The 7,810-nt window shown below is 41.0% G+C and overlaps 1 long non-coding RNA gene across 1 annotated transcript; it reads right to left on the bottom strand.

The window, feature by feature from the left end:
* Window positions 1–3,121: 3,121 nt before the first annotated feature.
* On the bottom strand, window positions 3,122–7,420 carry LOC311599444. The gene is made up of 3 exons (XR_014779895.1): window positions 6,798–7,420; window positions 6,114–6,275; window positions 3,122–3,172 (listed from the first exon to the last, which is right to left on the bottom strand). It is a non-coding gene; the product is annotated as an uncharacterized lncRNA (long non-coding RNA).
* Window positions 7,421–7,810: the final 390 nt, after the last annotated feature.

Here is a 7,810-nt window from a genome sequence, read left to right as displayed (position 1 = left end):
GCTCCTGTCTACATTATTAGTGTCAGGGGTTGGCTCTATTTCATGGAATGGGTCTCAGATTGAGCTAGTCATTGGATGGCCATTCCCTCAATCTCTGCTCCATTTTTATCCCTGCACATCTTGTAGGCAGGGTAAACTTTAAGTCAATAATTTTGTGGACTTCCCTCCACTGGAAGTCCTGACTGGCTATCAGGTGTCCACTTCAGTCTCCATGCTAGGAGTCTCAGCTGGGGTCTCCCCCATATCCTCCTGGGAGCCTACCTTGTCACAGGTCTCTAGCCCAGAGATGCCCCCTTGATTTCTCTTCTCTCTTCCAGCTCGCTCACTTCCCCAGCCCACCCCACCCCTTGTCTCCCTACATGTGATCCCCACCCTGATTGTTCCCTTCCCCACACCCTCTCCTGCCCAAGTTCCCTCTCTTCATCCACTTCCAGTGTCTATTCTATTTTCCCTTCTGAGTGGGATTCAAGCATCCTCCCTTGGGCCTTCCGTATCAATTCCTTTACAAAATATAGGTTTTTCTAGCCCTGAGTTCTGAGCAGAATGGAATGTGAGAGCGGCTGGCAGTAACTTTGTTACTGTTTTATTTGCTGCAGTTTGTTCATGTGACAGGGTATCAGATGTATTCAGAGCTTCCCGTTCTATTTGTACAAATTGAGCCACACTGTAGTGTAGGGGACAATTTTCCTACAAGGACATTCTCTTAGAAGGGTGATTTCTCCCTCCTTCTTGAATTTCTAGAAAGACCTCCATAAAAATGCTCAAGTTTATCATGTAAAATTCCATTTTTTCTAGGGAAGGGTAGAGTGGAGAAACCAATTATGGAAAATATCTTCGTACTCTTCTGAACATGAATGCAGTAAGGAATTTAACACATCTGCTTCTCCCAACACCCAGAACGTACCAGAGTCATGGTCTTTAAGTACAGGCTCAATGTAAGTAATCTGCCATGAGCCAAGATGATATGGTACCACTGTATATGTGACAACCTACTTTTGTAGAAATAAAGCCTAGATCATTTTAATGAGGGAGTACATGTTCCACAACACATGATCTTCATTTCCTCTGACCATGAAGTTTGTTGCTAAATTGGTATTGTTATTGAAAATCATGAGCATACTCTCCTGATATTGACTCTTCTGGTGGTTATTTGACATACTTGATGCCACTTCCTGTCACTCATGGAAGAAGCACAATGATGAAGACATCTTTTCTTAAAACTGGAGAATCTAATTAAGACTGTACACGAGATGGAGGGCGATTCACGTATACACAGGATTGAGCCACAGAGTCTGGATTTTAAGGAAGAATTTGTTTGCTTCATGTACACTTAGTGTATGATTAGAAAACCAAATTATATAGCTCTCTAAAGGCGATAAAGCTGACAGTACAAACAGTGCATATATCTTAATGTTTGCAAACTTTCTGTAAAAATAAGTCAGGCCAGAGGATCTCCAAATTGGTTACTGCCTTGGACCATAGAATCTAACTGAAATATAAATGTCTGAAATAGCCTCCTTAAAGGGTAAAAAGGGGGAAACTTCTGAAGTAAGTAATGCTGTAAACAAATAGCATTTATAGGACTAAGGGCTAGATGACCCAATAGGGCAAGGGTTAACAATGTTCACACTGGCATTCAGATAGATTGTAGACAGCAGAAGGCAGGACCGGGAGGGAATTAACAGAGAAGATGATGCAAGAAGAAGGAACAATCCACATGGTAATATGTTGGAGTCACAGATACCAATATGTACTGTGCCAAAATTAATATTAATGTAGACAGTTACTCGTAAAAATGCTTATCATTGTTATACACATAATGACTAGTATATGTATATTAGTATATGTACATACATTCCTATGCTGTTGATTGAGAGAATGTAAACTAGCATACATTGGCCTCTGGAGGGCTGAGGAACAATGGCACACCTACTACTTAGATTTGGTTCTTTGTTATTGATTATATTGTTTAAATTTAATTAACCCCTCTTTTGATTTATTCACTGGCATACAAAAATAGATTTCGCTGTGAAAATGTCCATGTATGTATCATTATATTTGCTTTTATCAATGCCTCCATAGTCACCTTGTCTTGCTGCTTCTCTTTTTGGTCCCCTTCCTCCCATAAACAATTCCCCCTCTACTTTCATGCCATATATAGGTATTCTATTACCCTTCTGTACTCCTTGTTTCTTGTTAGATTTAAAGAAAAAAAGATAGGACAGATAATGTAGAGTTTCTTAGGAGACCAAGCTCCTCTAGGCATATGTATGAGAGAAGTTTAGCTGCTGAGGGAATACCTATCCTGAATGTGGGAGGCATCATTCATTGGCTGAGTCAAGGACTGATTAAAAGGAAGAAGTGAACTGAGCAGCTTCATTTATCTCTCTCTCTCTCTGTTTCTTGACTTGAATACAATGTGACCTTCCTTTTGTTACACACACACACACACACACACACACACACACACACACACACACACACTATTCAAGATTGCACATGAGATAAAGCATTATGTTTACCCTTTTGGGTCTAGCTTATTTTGTCTAATAAGTGATTACTAGTTCCATCTATTTTTCCTGGGAATATCATAACTTCTTTTTTAAATATTTTACTTTTTTTTTTACATTTTTACAAGATTCCATGATGTGTATGTACTACATTTTCTTTATCCATTTGTGTGTTGATGGGCATATTTACAGGTTCCATACTGTGACTATTGTAAATAGAGAGGAAATAAATGAAGACAGTGATTTCTATCATTCTGAAAAAAAAAGGATTCATATTTCTTGGAGACAATAATTTTAACGACTGATACAGGAGAGAGAAAAAAGACAAAGAGGAATCATCTTATGCCACCACAAAATAAGCATGTCTTAAAAACAGCGAGGAAATTAAAACCCTCACCATGATGAAGGTACACCAAAGGAACATAGCAATCTGAGCAGAAAAATTAATAAGACGCTTTAGACTATACACCAGAGCACCCACAAATAGCACAGATCTATATTGATATGAGTAAAGGGCTGAATGAATTACCAGGCTGGACATGCAGGACAATTCTTCCAGGCAGAATCTCAAACAACTTACGTGGATGTTGTTGCTTTAAAAGGTGGAGACACTCTCCTATTCCTCAAGTGCTCATTGTGCGTGGTAACTTCCTTTTAAAAAACTGTTGGATGGGAAACGAGAGGAACTGACATCTCACAGTAGAAAGACTGACAAGCCTACCACACTGCAGTGAGGAAGATCAACATCCAAGGTTCACAATAGCTTTGGAAACTTCCCTGACTCGTAAAAAGCCGGGAAACTGCACCTACTTTTGTGCTCTACCTAGGACCAATCAGCTAAAAATCTTGTTGCCATTTATTTGTTTTGTTTGTTGCTATGCGTGTGCACATGCGTAGAAGCCAGAAGGTAACCTATGGGAATTGTTTCTCTCCTCTCAGAAGATAGGTTTGAATGGACCCAGCTCAGGTCCTCAAGCCTGGCAGCGAGCACCTTTACCTGCTGAGCCACTGTCAGCCGATATAATCATGAAAAAAGTCAAACTGCAACTGCAGGACTGTGGAGTCTCTGACCATAGTTTTCAAGGTCATACAGTACAGGACAAAGTAACTGAAAAAGCAGCTGAAGAAAGGGAGGGATACAGGAAAGACAGGAGAGACAGAGGATTTAGTTTGCTATACAGTTGAAGGGTACATCATGGTGTCAAAGCCTTCATAGCAGGAGCCACACTGCATCCAAGCCAAGAAGGAGAGGAGAGAGAGAGAGAGAGAGAGAGAGAGAGAGAGAGAGAGAGAGAGAGAGAGAGAGAGAGAGAGAGAGGAGTGGGAATGCTACTCAGCTTTCTTTACTCCTCCCTTTGCTCAGTCCTTGACCAGGGCCATAAATGATGCCTCCCCCATTCAGATTAGGCATTCCCTCAGCAGTTGAACCTCTCTGTAAATGTTCTCACAGACAGGAGGTCAGTCTCCTAAGATGCTAGTCTAAATAAATATTACAATATTAAAAAATAAGGATAGCCAGAGAGAGTATAATAGACAACAGGAGCAGAAGAGACAGAACTACTGACTGTCACGTGGGCTTTCCCAAAGGGATCATGCAACAGAATAGACACTGGACAATAACTAAACAACCCGTGATAAGGTGGGGGCTTCGGCCAATGATAAGGTATGAATAAAGACTCAATACTGCCACAAATGCATGGCACTAGTATACTTGCTCATATAGGTAACGGAGTGTGTGGAAACCCTTTATGCTACCCTCAAACTTCAGGTGGGCTGAGAAACTATGTCTATATAGGAGTGTGGACACCCTGACAACATCTTCTGTGGGAAATTTGGATCCAGGAAAGTCTTGACGAGAAGAAGACCAACACACCAACGTCCTGCTGATGTTTACAACTTTCAGACGATAAGGGTATAGCTCTGCAGGTGGAATCTTCAACCCCCAAATTCGCTTTTCTGCCCTGTAACACGACCAATCCCTCTGTACATGGTCGCACAGTCTCCAGGCCCACAGAGACTGTTCCTTTCACTGCTGTCACTGAAGGAAAATCTGCTTCTGTAAAGGTCGGTCTCCTCTTCTTTCATCTTCACATTACTTTCATGAGTCCCAATCTAATACTCTTTATAGCCTGGTGGGTTTTTTTTAATCATTAAGGTGTTCTAAAAAGGAAAAGGAAAAGTAAACTTTAGAAAATACGTGTTACCCTGTGTCCTTAGAAAAATCTCAAAAACATCACTTCACATGTCTGAGATTAAAAATAAACATTTCCTAGTGATTTCACCAGAATGTTTTACATACAGATATACTAGCCACCTGGAAATTTTGATGTATTACATGAAGTTTCTGAGTTTAAAAAGGATAGTGAAAATTTTTAGATGTAGATGACTTTAGTTTTAGAATAACCTATTGCTTAGCTGGATTTAGTTGCCAATTTCTCATACCTGCGAAGAAGGACCTTCAACTGAACCTCAATTGCCTCCCTCAGATTTTCCTATGGGAAAGTCAGTAAGGCATTTTCTTACTTGCTAGTTGATGTAGGAGGGCCTAACCCACTCTGAGTGGTACCATCCTAAGGCAAGTGGGCCTGGGCTATATAAGGAGGGTAGCTGACCAAGCCAGAGAAGAAAACCAGCAAGCAGATTTCCTCTGTGGTCCCTGCCTTAGTTCTTGCTCCTGGGGCTTCCTACCTTGAGCACCTGTCTTGTTTTTTCCTCAGTGATAGACTGTAACCAGTAATAAGAACTAAACCCTTTGCTCTCAAAGTACTTTTGATCATGGTGTTTGTAACAGCAACCAGAAGCAAACTAGAAGACTTATTTACTCACTCAGCAAATGTTAGCTGAGTGCCCTCCAAGAACTGCGCCTCATGCCAGCTATTGGGTACCAAACAGGAAATGGGCATAGCCACTCCCTTTACTAATGGTTGACTTGAGTCAATACAAAAGTACTTTTGATGAAAATCAAGCAGAGGCAAATGCCTGATGATGAGGTGACCTGGCAGGAGCAATCCATAGCAGAGAATGCTCTCATAGTGAGGAAAGGAGGCAGCGCCTATGTCTTCATAAACAGTTTCAATCATTGATAAAAATTTAAGATAAAGTTAGAAGAGAACAGAAGTACTCGGAGCCAGTCCTGTTTTGCATAGACCCACCATCTCCGAGTCACTTACGCCTTAGCTTCAGGAGACCCTTACCCTCCTTGCAATCTTGCATCAGCAGGCATACAGGATGGTCTGAGTAACATGAGTAGATCAGAAGTACAGTCAGGACACAGCCACAGCCAGAGGCCAGAGTCGTGGACGGACTACAGGTATTATCGTCTTAGTAAGATGTGAGAACCAGACACCCTTCCGGGAAGCATTTCAGAAGGAAGCAGAGCTTTCTGGTGAAACCGTGTCTATCCCAGCCAAGTTCTTTATATGTGATATATGCATTTTCACCAATAAAGCAAAATTTAAATTAGTGCAGGCTTAAAGTTGAATAGCCCAAAGCTTCACAATGGACACTTCTGCCTCCTAGCAATGTCACCTCAGGTAAATTGCTTTATTTAAAAAAAAAAATTAAGGCCCAGAAAGGTTAAGACAAACTGCAGAACTCACTCACCAAAGCTGAACTTGGAACCCAAGTGGGACTTCAATCTCAGGTTCTATCAGTTTCCCTAACTTCCTTCCCAGGCAGTGTGCCAAGGGCCTGAGCTACGTCACTCCACATGATCAGGGTTTCTTCCTTATCACCAGGATGCAGAGACTTGGGAAAGGGTTGAATCTAGGTAAAATAAAATGTTTTTCTCTTTACCTCAGTACAAGAGATTTGGTCATTTTACAGTGAGAGCCACTGTCATGTCACAAGTGCCTCACACACCCCTTAAATAAAAAGAAAAAGAAAAACTTGATTCAGATCTTAATATTATTTTCTAGCTACCACACTTTCTCTTGCTTTGGATTTTTCATTATTTTACTGTCCTGAGCCCATTAGAAACTGGCTCTTGAATCACTTTGTAGACCAATAAAACAATATTTCAGATAACTAAGTATATGTTCAAATCTACTATTGAGCTGATTAATAATTGAAAACCAGAAGTGTCTAGGCACAAAGACCTCCTCTCTCTTTCACACATCTCTCTCTCTCTCTCTCTCTCTCTCTCTCTCTCTCTCTCTCTCTCTCTCTCACACACACACACACACACACACACACACACACACACACACGCATCTCCCCCTTCCACACACACAGCATGTGCCCACTGGGTTCAAATGGTATAAAGAAGTTTAGGATTAGCACACTTACCCAAATTAAGGGCCTTGTGTTTTCTCTTACATGTTGATTGCTTGGGAAACCAATATTTCCAGTCAATTTACTCCAAATTTATTCCACTCCAAGGTGTTATTTTGCATGGCCAGCACTCTTGTGTTACCCCTGGCACATCTGTTGATTTCTCTGTAATTAAAAGCTTTCTGGGAAGGCAGAAATCTGGCCTTTCCATCATTTTCTCATTAGCTGGATTGTTTTTTATTCCCATTGGTTCATTGTTCAGACTTGTCACATCAAAACTTTCATTAGAGTCCTTTGGCTGCAGTGTTGTTTCAACAGAGCAAAAGGAATTTAGAAATCCAAGTAAATACCCTCTTTATCATTTTCCATGGATCAAAGAAAGTTGTGATTACTAACACAGTTTTCACTGCTCAGATCTGATACGTCCGTGGTCTTCAGGTTTGGGAGTTGAGGAGAACTACCATTTAAGACATTTCCATGAGTATTAAATCAAACTTTAGAGGAGTCCATTGAGTTTAATCACTGGATTTAGATTCTAAGATGTGAGAAGCTGAAAGAAGGCAGAGACCCTTGTAATGTTGATGACTTCCACCCAATATTTACAAGTTTCAGCCTTGACAGTAGGACTAACCCTACAACTATAATTGCTGCCTGGAAGGACCCTACAATCCTATGTCTTCCCTTTTTGATCAGCCATCTCCTTACAGAGCTCTTCAGATACCAGCTTAGGTTTCTATGTGCATTGCTAGGAAAGACAAACTTGCACGTCCACATCCAACAGCTCCTCTTATCTGGAGACCCGATGGGTGCTAAACCAGACTGAAGTGAAGAAACTACTGCATTTCCTCACAATTCTGCTCTGGGCTGCCCCTTAGCAGGAATGTGTCTAGGGATGCCATGTACCAGGCTTCAACACAATCTACATCCTAGGTGTAGGCCATAAATAAACAGCATTGCGGACAGCAAGATCAAAAGAAGAAATTCCATGAAAATGAAACCTGATTTCAGATAAAAGACATTTTTCAGCC

This window comes from Acomys minous, assembly GCF_964271855.1.
Source record: "Acomys minous genome assembly, chromosome: 6".
In the NCBI taxonomy this organism is placed as follows: Eukaryota; Metazoa; Chordata; class Mammalia; order Rodentia; family Muridae; genus Acomys; species Acomys minous.
Note: the sequence above shows the minus strand (reverse complement) of the source record. Positions and strands in the feature narration are given on the sequence as shown.